Source organism: Genypterus blacodes, unplaced genomic scaffold, assembly GCF_046128005.1.
Source record: "Genypterus blacodes isolate CSIRO-AG114 ecotype Tasmania unplaced genomic scaffold, CSIRO-AGI_Gbla_v1 ptg000053l_1, whole genome shotgun sequence".
Classification (NCBI taxonomy): domain Eukaryota; kingdom Metazoa; phylum Chordata; class Actinopteri; order Ophidiiformes; family Ophidiidae; genus Genypterus; species Genypterus blacodes.
The window spans coordinates 331,691-352,274 of record NW_027466865.1 but is presented as its reverse complement, the minus strand read 5'-3'; the positions used below and the strand labels follow the sequence as shown (position 1 = coordinate 352,274).

The 20,584-nt window shown below is 47.7% G+C and overlaps 1 protein-coding gene across 2 annotated transcripts in view; it reads left to right on the top strand.

The window, feature by feature from the left end:
* Positions 1-20,584, top strand: part of sema4c (sema domain, immunoglobulin domain (Ig), transmembrane domain (TM) and short cytoplasmic domain, (semaphorin) 4C) — a 74,706-nt gene that overhangs the window by 10,308 nt on the left and 43,814 nt on the right. The window contains exon 2 of one of the 2 annotated variants that reach the window (XM_076151046.1): positions 14,654-14,768. The exons of the other annotated variant lie outside the window; for it this stretch is intronic. The gene's annotated coding sequence lies outside the window, so the exon portion shown is untranslated. The remainder of the gene's footprint in view (positions 1-14,653; positions 14,769-20,584) is intronic. 2 annotated transcript variants of the gene reach the window in all.

The following is a 20,584-nucleotide window of genomic DNA, read 5'->3' as shown; positions in this document are numbered from 1 at the left end:
GTGAATGGCCTCTACCTTTCTACGTAAACATGGCTGCCAGCTTACGGAGGCCATTGGTTTGAAGCCCGAGCTGAGGTTAGCACCTTTGTGGCCTCGGCTCGAGCTCCATCAGCAGCTGGAACGCCAACTGAATAATGGTGCTGTTGTTGAGGTGTTGGTCTGCAGGAGGAGGGGAGAGAGAGTGTGGGTGTGTGTGTTTTCCCCTCTCGTCTGCCTATAGCCCGCTTCAGACGTTGACCCCTGACCCTGACAGGCTGTACTCCTTCCCCCCTGCTGCTCTTTTCCAGTCCACTGCTCACTGCATGAGGCCAGAAAAATAAGAGCTAAGTGACTGAATGGGACGAGGCGTCCGTGAGGTGAAAGGAGGGAAAAACAGAGAGACGGAGAAGAAAATAAGGCCTGCAGGAGAGACGAAGAAACAGAAAGAGAGGGGGTGAGGGAGAGAGAGAGAGAGGGAGAGAGGCAGACAGAGAGAGAGGGAGAGAGAGAGAGAGAGAGAGAGAGAAGCCCTGAGAAACCAAGATAAGGGGCGACCAGCAGTCAACAATTACACCATCAATCTTTAAGCAGGCTTCCACCTCTCTTTCTCTCTCTCTCTCTGCCTCTCCCTCTTTTCTCTTCCTTCGGGTTGAATCTTTCGCCTCATTCATTGGCCATGTCTTTTTCTTATTCTTTTCCCTCCCCTTCAATCTGCTCTGCTGTGCTCTGTGTGTATTTTTGTAATAGACCTCTCCACGTGCAGCCTGTTCTACACACACACTTACACACATGCACACACGCTCTCTCTTGCTCTCTCGCACACCTATAACAACACTTTCACACATGCACACAAATCCATGTGCCAAACTTTCTCTCTCTCTCTCTCTCTCCCTTTCTGTCTCTCTGTCATCCATACTGTATATATCACTCTCTCCCTCTTTATATATCCATCTCTCTCTCTCTCTCTCTCTCTCTCTCTCTCTCTCTCTCTCTCTCTCTCTCTCTCTCTCTCTCTCTCTCTCTCTCTCGCTCTCTCTCTCTCACACACACACACACACACACATATGGAACAGTTTATCTCACTCTATTTGCTTTTTTCTCTCTACCTATTAGGCAAAGTCTTTTTTAGGAACACCAGGGAGGAGAGAGAGGGGGGAGAGAGAGAGTGCAAATGCTTTACTTTATTACTGTATGACTTTTTTTGCCTGAGGTTAGACCATCCAGGGAGAACACACATACTCACACATACTCACACATACGCGCACTCACACACACACACGCACACTCACACACACACACACACACACACACACACACACACACACACACTGATCTCCCGTAGTCAAAAAATCAATAGCGCGTCTCTTTAAAACTGGCTTGAAAACTAATGGAAGGAGACAGAGAGAGAGGGAGAAAGAGAGAGAGAGAGGGAAAGAGGGAAAGAGAGACAGAGAGACGCTGATGAATCGCAAAACACACACACACACACACTCATGCGCAACCACAGCAGGTTTGTTTTTGTGTGTCTTGCTTATTCTTTCTGCTGATAGTCCTTTACCTTGTGTAGATGGATGGATGGATGGATAGGTGGATGGATAGATGGGGAACGATAAAAAGATGAAGTGGCAAAAGCAGGAGGAGCTGTGTCAAATTGAACGGAATGAGGTAAAATTTGTTGTGTCGCCCCTCCGCCCTCTCGCTCCTGCATCTGTCCACCCTGCCGCCCCTCCACCCTCTCACTCCTCCATCCTCGCACTCTGCCTTCTCACTCCTCATCCCTCCACCCTCCAGCCCCTCCCCCCTTTCACTCCTCAATCCCTACACCCTCCGCCCTCTCACTCCTCATCTCTCCATCCTCCTCGTCCTCTCACATGATTCCGCTCTGATTTGTGTACCAGGATTAAATTCCTCAAATTTGTCTTTCACTCCCCTTGTTCGCTTTAATTAATTTATTCTGAAATTGCGTTGTGTGTGTGTGTGTGTGTGTGTGTGTGTTTGTGTCTTGTTCTCATTAAGTGGGTTCCCTCTCCCAACCTCTTTCTCTCACCCTGATGCTAAACTGAGTAGCAGAGGGGTGGGATTCTGTGTGTGTGTTAAGGATTATTTGTGTGTGTGTGTGTGTGTTTGCTTTCCAGTGTATTTGTTGCATCAGTCTGCTGGTGGTGGATCTGCTGCATGCCGCTGGGCGCATGTGTCTGTTTTGGTATAGAAAAAGTGTGTGTGTGTGTGTGTGTGTGTTTCTTTGGTTTGTGTTTCTGTTTCTTTGTGTCTCTGTTGTGTGTTGTGTTTTGGTCTTTTTATTTATCCCAGTCTATGGGTTGGTTTGTGTGTGTCTGTGTGTGTGTGTGTGTGTGTGTGTGTGTGTGTGTGATTTGAGTAGGTCTGTGAATATAGGTGCGTTTTGTCTTTGTGCTGCATCCTCTTTTAATGTTATTAGTGTTACACACTCTGATGTGACTCACAAAGCCACCTGTTGTGAGAAAGAGAGAAAGACTGAGAAAAAGAGAAAGAAACTGTGAGTGTGTGTCTTCGTCTGTGTGTGTGTGTGTGTAGGTGAGTTTTGCTAAATCAAACACAGTGTCGATTTTCAACACATTGTACACACTTCCTTTCACATGTTGTTTTGTTGTATATGCTGTGTCACACTGCCCACCCACACACACACACACACACACTCACACAGACAGACACACCGATACAGACAAGCTATCAGGTGCTCGTATTCATGATGCATTTGTGTTTCTCTGTGTCTGAGAGACAAGAGATACTTTTATCAGCCTGTTCTACACACACACAAATAACACACACATAACACACACAAATGACTTTGTGGCCAAACACATTGTGTGTGTGTGTGTGTGTGTGTGTGTGTGTGTGTGTGTGTGTGTTTCATGGTGCAGAAGAAGCATTGGAAACTGATCAGTGGGGTATCAATCAATCCCTGATCAATCAGAGAGAGAGGAAGAAAGTGAGAGAGAGAGAGAAAGAGAGAGAGAGAAAGAGAGACAACAGGCTGAAACGAAGATCTAAGTTGTGATGTTTTATGGCAGCCTCATATTGGCTTCATGACACACACACACACACTCACTCGTCTCACACACACACTCAGACACGTCTCACATACACACTCAGATACTGTACGTTTCTTACACACTCAGACACGTTGCACACTCGTCTCACACGCGTGGTTAGTTCGTCTCTGGCTCTTGTCATCTTGGAGCCTTTCAGCTAGTCTCTCTGCTCTTTCTCTTCTCTGCAGCATCACCGTCACCAAGAAAGAACAAAGAAAACACAGAAAGAAAGAGAAACAAAAGCTCCTCCTCTTCCTCTGCCTCTGTCGTTGTTGTTGTTTGTTAATGGTGTGTTTGTGTGTGTGTGTGTGTTGTGGAAAACGGTGGGTAAGTGAAGAGAGAGAGAGAGAGAGACAGAGAGAGAGCGAGCGAGAGAGACAGAGAGAGGGAGAGAGGAAGACGAGAAACGATCTGATAGCCACAAACGCAGAGAAACTCAATAATGGAAACTGAGGAAAGAGAGGATGGAAGAATAGAAGAAAGTGAGAAGAGGAAGAAGAGAAGGAATGCAACGCAGTGAAGGTGCTTGATGACCACAGTCGTCCTCGGAACTTTGCTTCCTGTCATCTTCCCTCTTCACCACTCATACTTTTCTTTTTCCACTGCAGCAACAAAATGGACGATTTTCCCCCTAACCTTGACTTAAAGGGCCAGACTGCAGTTTCTCTTGGATGGATAGAAGGATGGATGGAGCAGTTTTCTCTCTTTCCATCCTTTCCTTCTTTCCGTTGTCTCTCGTGGAATTGTGTGTTCCAGTGTCTCTTTAGTCCATAATTGTCTCAAAATACATGTTAAACGGGACTCGTGATGCAGATTCATGTCATGACACTTTCGGCTCTCTCTTGCTTCACCACCGTGCACACTGTGTGAAAACAAGTCATTTTGTCAAATATTTTGGGACCAAAATGAGAGCAAGTTCCACTTCCTGTTTCAGTTTTAGGACCCTGACTGGCATGTGGGACTCAGGGGGCGGGGCTACTGCGCTGTTTATGGCTAAGTGGTATATAAGGTGTGTGGCTGATGAGCTTTAGCTGCAGTGGTTGTTTTGAAGAATGAAGAAGAGCGTCTGATTCAGTTTCTCTTGAAGTCAGATGAAACACAAACTGGACCAGGAAGTAGATCCATCAGCAGTTCTGGAAACCACTCTCGTGCTGCTTGCTTTAAATCTTGCTCTGCTCTGATTGGTCAGCCACGTTTCCATGCACATCCAAAATTCGATTCCATTCTGATTGAGGCAATAACACAAACTTCTCCAACTGTGAGCATGAGTCAGTGTGGCCTTTCAGGCTCTCAGTCAGCCTTTGATCTGAAGGCCGATCTGCCATGTTTACATCTGTTTTTGGGGATTTTGTTGACACAAAAAATAGTGAGTTTGTTGCTCTTCCCCTCTGTGAATGTCTCAGTTTTTGTTGGTAGTTTTGTATGAAGGATGATAAATGTGTCTTGTATTCAACACATCCTTTGAAAAAGCATCAGTTTGTATTTGTCAGCTGCCAGCCTGTGGAAGACGTCAGCACACCACTGGCTTTGGTTATGTGCAGATGTGGCTTCAATTTAGGCGATTTTTCCATCTCAGAACCCACTGCTGAGCTCTTGATTCCATCCCTCAGTATGTGTGTGTGTGTGTGTGCGTGTGTGTATGTACCTACCAGGGAGCTTCACATCTATTTATTTACAGGCAGGTGTGTTTACGCTGATATTTTCTAAATTGCCAGCGATTTATGATGGTTGACAGAAAGGCAGAAAAGATATTTTGCAGTTATTTGGACATATTTGTGTGTGTTAAACTGCTCAGACCTAAACAACACACACGGCTCACACTCTGGCATAATTTAGAAGACTTGTTTTCCCGGCTAATAAAAGTCGTGGAAAGACAAACAAACGCAGTTTTAGAAAAGTCATTAAATCCCAAAAATTTGTCGGTTGAATCTTTTTCATTCTGATCATGAAAAGTGTTAATGTGAGAAACAAGAACAGGGCACGTATCTGAAGTGTGTTGCTGTAGTAACGCAGCGTGGGGCCACCTGTGGACTATGCATTTACACTAACTTGCATGGCGTTTACAGCCGTCAAATGTGACAGTATACATCCAAATTGTATGTTAATGTTAAACTATTACAAATGAAAGGATAATGGACGTCGTTTCTGTAATCTAAGATTTATGGGTCATCTTATTTATTCATACCTGGTTTCAATTTCTACAGGTGGAGACATTGTAAAAACTTTGGAACTTTAGTTTAAAAGTGTTGGAAGTTCTGTCCGTCCCTGATTAGATGAAACCCTGTGGTGAGGAGCTGCTGACCCACCTTATAGAGAGAGTTTTAGTGTCACATGACATCAACGCCAGGGTTTTCAGTCTGACAGGTGTAAACTGATGGTTCTCTGCAAAGTAAGTAAACATCGTCCGACATCATCCCCATCTGGATTACAAATCCCTTATCAATCAAATTCAATCTCCAATTTCACCCTTAATTTTCCGCCTCGCTCTCTCCTTGCTCTCCTCTCTCTCGTCTCTCTCCTCTCACTCCTCGCCCTCCTCCTGTCTCAGACTTGACTCTTCTAGCTTTATGAGTCAAGCGTATCGAATGACCCTGAAAGCGAAGCTGCCTTTAACAGGTAGCATTACACTTTAACAAGGTTTCTTACTGTCCATTACCACAGCCTTGATTCCAGTTGGGCTCTCACTGGGCGTAATGGAGCCTGAGGGTCAGACAGGCTCTGATCTCATGATGCTGACACAATCCAGGCCAGTCATGGAGTCTTGGCACTGGCACTGGTTTACCGTAAAGTATTACCAGTCCAGATTTCTTCAGCGAGTCCTTGAGATATTTTGTATTCATTTATTTGATCCGCAGTTCATAGATGCAAAAGTTGGGGGAGTGGATGGATGCGCACGCACACACACACACACAAACACACACATACATGTTAGAAGTCCTTGTTGTAGCTTATGAGGGTGCAGCAGAAGATGGAGGTCTGGGGGTTTGGGCTTCTGTGGGGCCTCAGAGGTTCGAGCTACATAACTCAAGTCAGCAGCGCGTTGCTCAGGCCTCCAGCTGGCAGCGAGTGCAGCCTGTAGCCGTGCCGCTCGCTGCATTCTCTTCGCCGAGCAGCATCCAAAACGCCATAAAAACCCAGAGAAGGAATCTGCGTTCAAACCAAATGTTAAATGCAGCCTAACCAGAGCGAATGCTGCAATGTAGCAGCTGTTCTTCATTTAACGAGTGAATCCGCTGCGGTTGAAGTTCGCCACGTGTTTTTGTTGTTTCGGAGCTTAATGGAGGATCTTCTCCTAACACTACCAGCTGTATTACAAAACATGAACTGTGACCAAGGGTGCAAAGTGTCCTCTGCTGGTGCTGTCATAGAGGATCTGACCAACCGTCGCTCCAGTGCCTTGCTCAAGGGCACTACATTTACCCTCTGAGACATGTCACACTCTTGCACTCAGAAAATGGAGACAGACACACACACTCTGATGTAAAGATGCAAAATGTATCTCTCGCTCCCACTTCATACATACTCTCTCTCTCTATCACACATTCACACACACACACACACACACACACACCTGTCCTACTCCCTTAGGCGTGTCTGGTAGAGAAGTAATCCCTCTCCTCTCCTGTCAGTGGCAACAAATGAGCCAGCTCAGGTCTCGTTCTCCCTCTCTCTTTCTTCTCTATGTTTGTGTGTGTGTGTGTGTGTGTGTGTGTGTGTGTGTGTGTGTGTGCTTCTCCCTGGCTCTCTAGTCTAACTTCACCCCAAAACACACACATGCACACACCTGCTCCGCACCGTTACCCTCTGACAGATCACTGACATGCCGTCTCCAGGCCATCCTGTACCGTGTGTGTGTTTCTGGGTATGAGTGTGTGTGTGTGTGTGTGTGTGTGTGTGTGTGTGTGTGTGTGTGTGTGTGTGTGTGTGTCTGTGTCTGTGTCTGTGTCTGTGTGTGTTTGTGTGTGTGTGTGTGTGTGTGTGATTACTGACAGCCCCCCCCTAATGTGCCAGTCTGGCAGTTGCCATCTCTCAACCTCAGCGAGGACGGCAGTGCAGTCAGGATGGGGAGGAGCCTGCAGTGAGCGAGTGTGTTTGTTGTCAGGAGGTTTATTAATAAAGATGACCTCACCTTGAGTTCCTTCCAGGATGTGTGGTTGTGTGTGTGTGTTTCTTTGTGTCTTTGTGACTTCTTGTAGTTGAATAATTAACACTAAAAGAACACAGGTGTAACATAAATCTCTGCACATTCTCTGAGGCCTGTGGAGTGTGTGTGTGTGTTTGCAAGGGTTCATAATGCGCCTTTGCAACCCTGTGTGCATGCAGGCTCATCTGTGTGCTTGCATGCGTGCATGCGTGTGTGCGTGCGTGCGTGTGTGCGTGCGTGAGTGCGTGTGTGTGTGTGTGAGAGACAAGGATAATCCGTCTTGAACTCCGGTGTGCATCAGTGTGTGTGGATGCGACCGTGTGCTTTGTTATCTCGATTTATATCTTAAACAGGTGGAGTTCATGTGTGTGTGTGTGTGTGTGTGTGTGTGTGTGTGTTTGCGTGCGTGTGTGCATGCATGCAGATGTCGGCCCCCTGCTGTGCGTCGTTGTTGACAGACGTCGTCAGAAGACTAGAGAGATGATAATCCTTAATGTTGAGGACGTTTGAGTCACACTGCTCAACACAGCGGCGATGTCACCGATGTCACCGCCACCTCCTCACCTGGGAGAATCAGGGCTCAGATCCTCCATCCAGGTTCAGCTACAAAGCTTCAAGCTTCTCCTGATTTAAAGTAGTTCTGCTGCAGAGAAGCTACTCCCTTAATACGTAAAGCAGTGAGCTACATTACAAGCTCCTGAGAAAGTGTTGCTAATACAGTAAAGCTACTCCAAGAAGCAGAGGTGAATATTTCTCCTGCTGGTCTGGCAAATAAGCAGAATCCGGACAAACTAAATGTGTAGAACAAAGTCTTAGTTAGAAGTCACATAACAAGAACAAATGGAACATTAGATTTTCAGTATTAGATTAGAAAATAAAGTGTGATGCCTGCTGGGATATGTTCAAGGTTGTAACTGTTTTGAGAGTGGAGGATTTAGTATCAGGTTGAGGGTGAAACACTGGAAGCTCTTTGTCTGAGGATGTTTCTGTGCTCATTTGAATGTCACACAGGCGTGGAAATGTGAGAAAGAGATCAATAACGCAGTTTGGGTTTAAACTTCCTGTAAGGATCTCTGGAGCATCTTTAATAGCTTGTATGGGTTTTCTATTCAACTTCACTTTTTAATAGGTGAAGCTGTGGGTGAGCTCTCTGCGCCGCTAGGTGACCTCATGTTCTTCCAAACATGGTGAGAGCTGGAAGCACAAGAGGAAATCAATAAGGAGTGAAGACACGTAGCCGGAGGTGAGCGATCCAGCCGCCATTACAGCAAAGTTAGTCAAGGTTGATGCACGGCGAGGGACGCTGAGGTCGCCGTCGCCGGCTGTGGGAGGTGATCTCATTTGTTTAGATGTCTTGCTCTCCTCTTTTTCCGTGCCCCCTTGGGTCGGCGCTGGACAGCCAGCTAACGGATGGGGCCCCCGGGGGCTTCGTGGTTTCCATGGAGGTGGAGGGCGGCCCTGTGTCTGCCCCACCATGAGACACACACAGGCCTCCATGGACCCTGGGTGTGACCTGGGAGCCTCCCGCAGCCACATAATGAGATAATGTGCAGTCACACACACACACTCGGCGGCCACGTGGCAGCCAGTGGGAATATGTGAACACACACCATGTACACACACCATGTAAACATATGGGCACACACGTACAGCAGCAAGCTCACACTTTGGTCTATAAGCTTCTCTCTGTGTTTGTTATTTCAGCTCCATTTTGTTGGACGGAGCTCAGCGGCACTGAGAGGAAAGCTCATGAAACACGAGATCCCGCCTGCCGACAAACTGCACTTTATTAAAAACATCATGAAAACGCCTTAATGCGGCTCAAATTGAAATTTCCCTCCTCACTTTATGGACACGTTGGTGCTGCTGTTGTTTTCCTACACCATCTTAAACACTTCAAGTTGTTTTGTTTTCGAGCAAACCGGTTTCAGCTCTCAAAATGTGTACGGGAATAGTGGGATGAAAGGGAGCAATGACTTAATGCAAAAGCTCAGGCGGGAGCTGCGACTCAAGCTAACGTGCTAAGAGTGCAGTTTCATAAATAACGCAATTCAAGCGCAATCCAAACTCAGATTTGTGAGATTAAAGGGGTTTTTAGGAGGTTCCTGAGCTTCTACTGAGTGACTGTGGGCTCCAGAAGAGATACCAGATGTGTGTCTTCCTCGTTAGCGTGGCCCTGTTAGCTTGGGACGTCGTTCCTCACGACAAACGTGTCAGTAACTTTGCTAATTAACGTACGTGAAGCTTTACGAAGCAGCTCCATTTTTACGAGCTGGGCCCATTGTGTCGAGGCTGCAGATCCATCAGGAACGCCGGGAGTTTCCCAGCGGGCTGAGGCATTATAACACACACACACACAGGCTCCCACACACACACACACACCGTCTGGTCGGACTGCGGCAAGCGAGCTGCCAGTCCGCTGTGGTCGGGGGGGACGAGCGGTCGCCATGGAGCCACAGGAGCCATGAACACGGATTCACTTGTTAGCAGCAGAAATCTACATGCAGTCGCGTGCACAGTCAGCGTTTTACTTATAGGTGACGACTGTCAACATCACGCTGTCGTAATGGTTACTTAATAACTTTCTTTATTCAATTATGCTCATTTTCTGACTCATGTTATGCTGGAATTTTACCATTTTCCACTTTGTAACTGATCGGATTTCTGAGTTGATTGAAAAGTTCTGAGCCTGATGCATATGGAGTTAAACACCTTTTGAATCGGTCGAAACGGGTGTAAGATGAGAGCGGTCTGACCTCGGATGACGTCATCGTATCAGTTTTGGAGGAAATCGAGTTAAAATTCCAGTTTGAAGGTTTTCAGCCATTTGTTATTCTTTCCTGTTTCAGTCTGTGAGAGTTTGTTTATCCCACACAGTCTTCAACTTTGAGAACGTTCAGATAAAACTTGAGGGAAACAACAACAACACATTTAGCAGTTAGAGCTGTCATGTTGGCCTGTAATTGGGGAGAAGGGCCACAGATCGTGTTTACTTTAACGTTCAGACCGCCGGTGTGTGTGTGTGTGTGCGTGTGCGTGTGCGTGTGTGTGTGTGGTGAGAGGTGAAGTGGCTGGAGGCGGGCAGGTCAAGACTGCGTCCCGGTAGAGAGCCGGGAACTCCGCAGGTTTAATCCTCGGCAGGACGGATCTGCTTGACTCATCTCCTTTCAGACATGAATGTCGGGATAAATCTGCTCGCCGCCCTCAGACCTGTCAGGACAACCAGAGCTACACTGTCACATGCCCCCACTTATGTAAACAGATGTCTCATTCACACACACACACACACACATACATACACACACACACACACACACACACACACACACACACACACACACACACACACACTTGTATGTATTACAGAAACCTCTCATACCCCTGCACACATTACACACACCTCATATTCACAAATCTTTCTCCAGGGCATGACAAACTCTCTTACACACACAACACACACTTCACTTTATCCACACACACATACATAATATAAAACGCTTTTGGATATCGTTTTCTCTTGCACAAACACACACATGAAAAACTTACCACCACAGCACCGCCACACACACTTGCATAGGTAAACATTCGCTTTAGGACTCGTAGCGTCCACCCACCCACACCCACACACACACACACACACACACATCGATAACTCAGTTGAGTGGACCGTCCACCCTCCAGGGGCTGTTTCATCTTTTTCAGCTCACCTGTGTGTTGCATCTGCGTCTGTCATGGCAACACGTGTGTGTTTGTGTGTGTATCTGTGTCTTTTCCAGCCTGTACACCAGGTGCTGCTGGGTATTCCTGTGTCCGTTGTGGCACAGCGAGCAGAATATTAAACGTGGCTGCGACTTCTCAGCGCCGCACACAAACACAAACCAATATGGCTTCGGAGCACCGCGCAGGAAATGAAGAGGAAGCTTTCTACTTCAGCGGGAAAACCGCAATATGAGGAACTTTATTTGTCCACAGCAGTAACAGCTTCATATTGTTGTTTATGATGCCTGAAAATAGTTCAGCAGCATCTGAGGGCTCTGATGACATCTCTGCGGCCTGAAGCTCCAGAGTCTGTGATGATGAAGATGATGATGATGATGGCGGGTTCTTTGTTCATGTGTCATGTGGATACAGGCTAGCACAAGAAGAAGAAGAAGTGTACAGAAATATATTGGAAACACTCAAATTTCGTAAAAATATCGCAAATTTCCGTGTTTCGTTTCTGCCCTTTCGGTCGTTGCAACTCGAGCATTTGCTTGTTGCCTTCGGTTTGTGAGAAACACTCAGAGATTTGATGGGGCCCCCTGCTGTATAGGAGTGTGCAGTGAGGAAACAGCAGGCCAGAAGTCTTCACATGACGTCAACATTCACATTGTCTCACACTCATATCTGCCACAAGATTTCTGCCTTTTTGTATGCGATGTTGAAGTTTTGAGCTCTGAGAGTCCAGACATGGCAGGTCAAACTGTCCAGCCTGAGGTCAAATTGTTTTGACCCAAACATCTATAAGGGATGATGCACACAGCTCTTAGAAAAGAAGTTTTTTCAGACTTGTGATTTGTCTGTTTTTCTACAGAAATTTGGATGGTACATAAACAAGATACATTTTACAGGGACTATTCTGCAGTGATTTGACTGCAGCTTGGTTATTGACGAGTCACTGAAGGCTTCAGGTTATGATCGACTGTTGTGTTCTGTTCTATTCCCGTGATTCCTGCCACAAAGGCGTGAAGGGATTTTACGTTTCTCAAGGTTGAATCCTCAGCGAGTCTTGCGACAGGCGATAATAATAAGAGAAATGAAAACACCTTGAAAGGTTAACAAGCAGCGTGGCCGGTTTATTTATTAATGAATTCTTGCCTTTTAAAAGCTGCCGGGCTTGTGTAAGAGAATTCCTCCGTCTGTGGGACTGGACAGTGGAGGTTTCTTCCTGTGAGAGCTGCATGCCGCAACACCAGGTAATTAATCTGAGTCTCACTGGAGACGTTTACTGTCCCCATAATGGCCTCAGACGCTTTTACGCCCGTACATGATTATAAACGTGAGTGAAACACATAATACTTCATCATGTCGTGTTATGATAATGGCACAGAACGGCGCCCATCACTTTGAAAACATCGATACCATCCTTCAGAACGACTAGCGATCTCTTACGTGAAGGGCGAAAGGAGACGGAGACAAATGAGGGGCCGTCGACTCCACGTAAAAGCAATTTCTACGTTGCGGCGAATAATCAATCCATCATTTGATTATTGATCCAGGATTCTCCCGGGAATGAACCCCGTCGTGCCTCTATGCTGATATTGCGCCTCAGCGAATGCCGCTCGCTCCTAATTCTGCCTCATAAATCACAGCTGGGCTGCGCCTGTAAATGGGCTGCGCTAAGAGAGGTCAAAGTTCAGGGCCAGCATGGGTGGTGAGCGGAGGGGCAGTTGGCGGTTGGGTCTCTTCCCGCCTTGCCCTGCTGACCCATATATGTCTTGAGTTTCATCCCTTGTCTTAAACTAAACAGAAGGATGGCGAGAAGACAACCAGAGACCTGTGACATCCATTTCGTCGGCTAGGCAAGATGCTCTGTCCAGTTGATTAGTAGAATAGAATAGCCTGATGGGGAATGTGTGAAAGAAAAACGCAATGGAAACACACACACGGATGCACACGTGCACACACACATTTACGTACGATAAATATGCGAGCAATTAGCTGCAAATGTGAAGGTTTAAACTGTTCGTCATTGCTGATTCACAAGCGGCTGGCTGGCGTCCACACAGCCACTCACTGAGCCTGTCAAACACCGACAGCCAACAGCTGGAGGTGTGTGTGAGTGTGTCTATGTGTGTGTGTGTGTATGTGCACGCGCATGTGTTTCTGAAATCCTGCTTTTTAACTAGAACACCCGCCCCATCCTCCTCTTTCACTTTGTGTGTGTGTTTATGTGTCTGCGTATGTGTGTGTGCAAGTGTGTATACGTGCATGTGTACTTGTGCGTGTGTGTGCACAGGTGCTCCTGAAATCCTGCTTTTTAAGTAGAACATCTACCTCATCCTCCTCTTCTACATTGTGTGTGTGTGTGTGTGTGTGTGTGCGTGTGTGAGTGCATGTGTGCGTGCTTGCTTGTGTGTGCCGAGTGTGAGTGTGTGTGCGTGTGCTGAGCAGGGTTTTGGCCGCTGTATTCTGCTGGATGAAGCCAATGGAAAGCTGAGGTTTGGATGACTTACTTATTTAGGAAAAATCCTCTGGCGATGGCCAGCGTGCTGCTGTGCTGTCACTGTGTGTGTCAGTGTGTGTGTGTGTGTGTATGTGTGTGTGACACCCTTCAGCGGCAGCATTGTGCTTCATTTCAGAGCTCTTCAGCCTTCAAAAGGATCACAGCTGTCACACACTGTCTCTACAATCTGAATTTACACTACAAACTATTGGAATTTTGAAATGAATTTAGGATTTTTGGATGTTGTCTAAATCAAAAAGAATCATTTTGGTGACAGAATGAGCATCAGACAGACACTAAAGGGTTAAACACACACACACACACACACACACACACACACACACACACACACACACACACACACACCCACACACAGACAGGCAGACAGAGACTGAAGTTACCAAAGCTCATGAGGTTCCTGATTATCTCTTAACTCTACACTGTAGCTCATTAAATGAATCTAAGTGGAGTCCAGAGGGCTGAGCTTTGTGGTGACTTACTCTCTTTCTGTTGCCCTACGGCCGTAGCAGCACACACGGGGGGGGGAAATGTCAAGAAAACGTCTGCTGAGATGTTGTTTATGCACATGGATCAATAATGAAAATCAAAAGCTGGAGTTTCCGTTGTGTTGTTTATTGACAATGTGTATTTGTAGTTCCTCCACCAAGACGCTGTAAGAGCCGCCCAGGAGCTGGAGGGTTTCAAATCCAGAGTGACGTTCATGTGTTGTTAAGTGGTGAATAAGTGTCACTGTTTTGATGACGTCACTTTGTTGGTGGAGTTGCAGGTTCTGTTGTTGCAGACTTGGCAGAGGTATGCCGCTGGTCGCTCTGTGTAATGTTAGCCGCCTGAGCGTTATCGAGACTACCTGCTTGGCCCGTGGCACTCTCATCATGATTAGAGAGCCATTGATGTTGACATGAATCCTTTACTCACACACACACACACACACACATACACACTGAGACTTGGCAGATACGTGACCTGCAGTGTGAAACCAACTCAAATGAATTTGAGCCTGTGGGGTTCAGTTGTGTATAGACGTGTGTGTGGGTTTGAGCATGTGTGTGTGTGTGTGTGTGTGTGTGTGTGCGCAGTGGAGAGTGCCAGAGGGGCATTAACGTGATTGAAAGAAGCCTCTCTGGTCTCACACGGACACACATTTGCACAAAAACACACAAACAAACGCACACGAGTGTTGCTTTGCTCACACTCACTGCCTCCTCTCTTCTTCTTCTCCCTCTTCTTCCTCAGGCCGATGTGACCTTCTTCTGAATCAAGCGTCTGTTCAACATTCACGAAGAAAGAAACAAAGAAGGCGAGAGGCAGATTAAGAAAGAAGGCACAAAGGAGTAGAAGAAGAAAACAAGTAAGAGAGAGAAAAACGAGCGGCTGACTGGTGTGACACCCTGCTCAGCAAACAGGGAGGGAGGGGAGGGAGAGGGGAGAGAGGGGGCGATATAAGAGAGGAGAGGAAGGGAGAGAGAGGCGAGAGAGGGGGAGATGGAGAAGAAACGGGGAGGGAGGGAGAGAGAGAGTGGGAGGGGGGCAGAGAGGAGAGGGGAGAGAGAGAGAGAGAGACAAATAGGGAGAGAGAGAGGAGGGAGAGAGGGGGTGGGAGGGGGGCAGAGAGGAGAGAGAGAGAGAGACAAATAGGGAGAGAGAGAGGAGGGAGAGAGGGGGTGATATACAAGTAGAGGGGAGGAAGAGAAAGCGAGCGAGTGAGAATATGAAGAGAAAAGCGGGAGGTCAGGGGGTGAAAATGACGGGAAGCCATGTAAAGAAAAGATGGGAGAGTGACACAGATAGAGAGAGAGGGGAGAACAAAGGAGGAGTGAGGGGGAGAGAGAGAGAGAGAAAATGATGCATGAGGAGAAGAGATAGGAAAAGGTGGAGAAAAGAGAGAGAGAGGATCAATGTGGCATATTGGATTTTAGATTTCATGGCATTGTTAAGGAAAATGTCCAAGGTTTTGTGTGTGTGTGTGTGTGTGTGTGTGTGTGCGCGCGCGTGTGAGGGTGTGTGTGTGTGTTTGAGTGAGTGACTGCATCTTTCTTTTTCCAATGCACTTCAATATTCTGTAGGGTGGAAGTTCAGATACAACACACAAACACACACACACACACACACACACACACACACACAGACACACACACACACACACACACTCACACACAGCCCCAGGCAATATTGTTCTATATTTCTTCTGTGACTTCTCTCCCCCCCCCTCTCTCTCTCTCTCTCTCTCTCTCTCTCTCTCTCTCTCTCCCTCCCTCTCTCTCTCTCTCTCTCAGCGTGTGTTTATCTCGGCGACGATATTGGTCGCCCGTCATAAATAGCTTTCTCTGTGACTGGGTGCCAGCGTACACATGGAGAGGCGTGGGGCTGGGGCGGGGTGTGGAGGGGGACATGACAGAAAGAAGAGTGAGATAGGAGTGAGAGAGGGAGAGAGGGAGAGGCAGGGGGGGGGCTGTGGAGGCTCAGTACATCAAGGCGGATAACAGCAGACAGGTAGGAGAGGGAGTCAGGCATGTGTACATCCAATCCCAATGCAGCATCACAAACACACACACAGATGCTGGAGGTGTGTGTGTTGTGTTTTCTCATTTCTCAGGAAAGTGATGAAAGAAGCTGCTCCATCTCTACATTTCAGCTTGAAGCCATTGAGGGCTCTAACCTGAAGTCAGTCGACCGTTGTGTTGTGTTTGTCAGCCAATCACAGTGGATATGTAAATGAGCTCATGCATATTGAACCACATGTTAATGAGCTGGGAGCTTTGACAGAGCAGGTAGAGGGGAAGAAGAAAGAGCTTGAGCAGAACCCAGAGGAACGATTGCAGAACACCTCAGTGTGGTCGAGAAACGAAAGCGGCGATGAGATGAGAGGAACTAAAAAAAAAGAAAGGTGTTTAAGATGTTTCAGATGTTTTCATTTCCAAGTAAATTCATTTGAATTGTTCAGGGCCAATACGACACTGGAACACTGGATTGATGAATTACAGTAACGTTGATTAGAGAGTTCTTCTTCTTTCACCTTAATTTCTCAATCATTTTCTACTTTAGCAGCTATGCCACCTCACACAAACACACACATCACTCTTTCTCACTCTTTGCCTTACTCTCTTGCTCTCTCTTTCTCTCCCTCTCTTGCTCTCCCCCTCTCTCTCTCACTCTAGCGCTCTCTCCCTCTCTTTCTCTCCCTCCCTCCTTCCCTCTCTCTCTCTCTCTGTATCTCCCTCTTCCTCTCTCGCTCTGCCGCTCTCTCTTTCTCTCTCTCACTCTTTGTCTCACTCTCTTTCTCTCTCTCTCCCTCACTTTGTCCCTCCCCTCCTCCCTCCATCCTTTCCTCTCTTTCCTCTCTCAGGCTCTCTCTCCCCTTGTCTCTCCCTCTCAGGCGCTCAGCAGAAGCCCTTGTCTCTTTATCGATTCCACGTTCTTCCCGTAATCCTGAACTTTTTTTCCTCCTCCTCTTGTCCCCTCCTCTCTCTCTCTCTATCTCTCTCTCTCGCTCTCGCTCTCGCTCTCGCTCTCCCTCTCCCTCTTCCTCTCCCTCTCCGTCTCGTCTCCTCTCGTCTCGTCTCCTCTCCTCTCTATCGATCAGCCGTTGTGTTCAGTGGTTCGGGGCCGTGTGGTTAATGTACAGCCGGGCCGTAGAGGAGCTGCTGGCGGCTCACGCATCTCCTTTCTCTACCTAATGGACCATATCTGGCGCTAATAGACGCCGTGTTACAGCGCAGAGGCTCGCCGCTCACTTTTCACTTTTCCTCCCTTCTTGTTGCCTTCTTCCAATATGGGTCTGTGCCTCACGCCTGCCAGCTTCGTTTTTAGCTGATGAGCGTCAATTTTGCCAACCGATCCGATAGCTGTCGTTGGCAGTTTTCTTCTCTTTTTTTCCCTCCTTTCCGTACTTTTATTCACCCGAAGACGGTTTCACTTTTGCTGAGTGTGCACACACGTTTTTTTTTCCAGAAATGCCCTGCTTTGCATTTTCACAGCGAGCACACATTCTTTCCTGGGAGCTGCCCAGTGCGACCACAGCCGTCTACTTTTAGCCGCTGGGAACGTCGCAGTCTTCCCTCGGCTGTCACCAGATTCCCCTCTCATCCCGCTTTCCCTGCTACACCTGCTAAATTACAGTGCTCGCCGCTGCATGAAACGATCCCTCGCGGTCAGCTCCACATTCCAGGGACGATTGATAAATTGTGAGCCTTATCCCTCCGTGAGGCAATTAAGTCTTTTCAGCTGAGAGGACTGAAGGACGGTGGGACCGGAGGACTATAATAATAATAATATAAAACGTTTTCGGTGACTTTTAAGTGTTTCCTTGATATTTCCGTTTGCAACTTTAAAATGTTCAAACCACTGTGTCTGGCACCACAGTTGACCTTTCACCTCTCCATCTACAGGCGTTGATTGTCAGCGGTTTGGGTCGGCCCTTCTAACCCCTCCTGCATTCACTCCTTGCTCTCGCTCTGTCCTTCCTCTCTCTCGCTCTTGTCTTCCTGTCCTCCTCCTCGTCTCGCTGTCCTGGTCCCCCACCTTCCGCCTGTGTGACGTACAGGTGTGTGGGCTTTTTCCTATAGAAGTCCAGCTAGGTGTGACCTTTCCTCTGATGGATGTGCTCCAGGCCCAGCGTGAACTCCTGAACTTTTACCCGAACGAAACGCTCAAAGAACAAAGGAGAGGTGAAGGAGAGAGAGTGGGAGGGAAAGGCGAAGCGGAGCTACCGGACAATTAGCCCCCCTAGGAGCGTAGTAGGCGGTCTCCTCAAGCCAGAACACACAGTGTGTGTTCCAGAGACTGGCAGCCAGAGCGATTCTTAAGGGAGAAGGAGCTGGTGTGTGTGTCTGCGTGTGTGTGTGTGTTGTTGTTCTGAAATGAGACAGTAAGTTTGGTGCCCGCAGGCCTCAGTGCGAGTGTCTCTATTATTCAGAGCTGATTACGGCGCTAAATTGTGGGGCTCTGAATACTTTTTAATGAGCTTTGAAATAAACACGAGAAAGTTTGTCGGCCTTTTTGTTTGTCTGATGTAAGCTGAGAGAGAGCGGAGAGAGATTTCATTAGTGTGCTGGTGTGTGACGAGCGACTCCAAGGGCGGCGTGTTTCAGGTGGGTTTGGAGTTTGTGTGTGTGTGTGAGTCCTCGTACGATTATTCAAAGAATAACAGAATCACAGTGCAGACAAGTAATGGAGAGTGTAGCTCACATGTGAACGTTGTGTTGACTATGGATCACTTGCGTATGTTTCAGCCTCCAGGTTATAGTCTGTCATCGTAATCGTCATCGTATGTGAACTTAAAAGTGGAGTATTGCTGCACAGTTACACAAAGTTTTCATATGTGAGTTCTGCATTGTTTGGGTATTTATAAGCCAGTGTGCTGCCTCAAGCACACACACATATCACACACGAGCATCGATAAGAGGTCAGAGTGCAATCCCAGTATCCCCCTGGGTGTGAACATGAGGCAGGCGAGTCAAAGGGAGGCGGAGTGAGCGCAGGATTTTACCAGCTCACTGCACTCAGGCGCTCTCATCAGAAACAACATGCCAGGGGCCGACGGCACAAGGTCAAACCGAAAAACAGGAAACAGGGCTGCAGAGAGAAAAACACCGGGGGTGGGGGGGGCTGAGGGGGGCAGAGGTTAATATGTGCAGCACACCAATTGCGAGAGGTGAGGAGGAAGTAAAGCGCTGCTGGAATATCAGCTGTTGTCAGCTGTTAAGTAAACTTACAGCAACACCGTCCTCGGTCTCTACTGCTGTGGAGCTCCTCCCACATGTGCCGGAAAGTTCGCCGACTTCCTCTTGCGCGTTTCCGCATCCTGCAAGACGAGCAGGACCCTCCAAACCAAGGTGCACAAAAGCCGCTTAGCCAAACAACACATGGGGAATGAAGTAGAAGGAGAAAGAGGACAGGAAGTGACGTAAACACGCAGCTTAGCTTCGCTGTTATTCGTTTGTAAACCATTTGTGATCAAGGCTCTAATGTTCTGTATGTTGTTATTGGCATCCGTACATACACGTTTGAAAGAAGAGATTCAAACATCGTCTGTTTCTACCCGTAAATAACAACATTGGACCCAAAAAGCTGCAGTATTAATCAGGCTCTATTCAACACTGTGCGCGTGCGTGCGTGCGTGCATGGTGCGTGTGCGTGCACATGTGCGTGTGTTTTGCTGAAGTCCTTGTCAGCTGTGACTGCAGCCTTCTGCTCATAGTTCACTGTGGATGCTGGATGTGTCCTGTTCTTCCTCCAGATGTTTTGGATAACATCAGCTTCTGTTAGTCACACAGATGGTCCCTGTGTCAGATTAGCTGGACATCGTCCTCCTCGTCTCCTCCTCCTCCTCCTTCTCCTCTCCTTGTTCTGTCGCTGGCCCCCCTGGTCTGAGCAGGTGTTTGGCCTGCAGTCAGACTCCAAATCAGATCCATTTCATCTGTAATCAGCTGGAGCCGCTTGCTCTGATGGAACAGATCAGAGTGCCGATCAAAGAATTATAAGCCGAGCACGCCTGACCGGCAGAGCGTGACGCGGACAGGCCGGCGACGAGGGAGAGAGAGAGAAGGAGAGAGAGGGCAAGCGAGTGAGAGGAGTGTGAGGGATGAAAGGAGAAGAGGGAGAGATGATGAAGATTTGAAGGCCTACTGATTCTCCCTGGGGAGAGACATGAAAGAGCAGGGGGCTGGAGGGCTCCAGTTAGGGGGGCAGGTTGCTCTGCGGTCGCTCTGCGGTCGCTCTGCGTTTGGCTCCCTCCTGTTTTTCCATCGAGTAGAAATTGGCTGTTTAAAGTCAAACATGCAGCTGGGCTCCGTTTCAATTGAAGACAATTAGGACGGGAAAGTGAATTCCAATTGGAACGTGAGCGGAAAGTCGATGACATCACTTTGATGCAGGTGAAGTGTGTGATGCTCTTGCATGTGTTAGCAAAACACTAATATGGGAAATGGTTAGCTGGCTAATGGACGGCACTCTGACAGCTGCTTTGAGCACTTCAGCTCAGTGGGATGAGGACGACTTTCGTCCATGTGACTCTCCTCACTCTGCCAGTCAGCATCACATGCAATACTTACTATTTTTCAGGAGAGCCGCAGGAATAAACCTGGAACGTTCACGTCGAAGATTGTTTATGACAACTTGACTTGGCAGACAGAAGCTCCTCCACCTGGGGTTTGTTTTTCTGGTCAA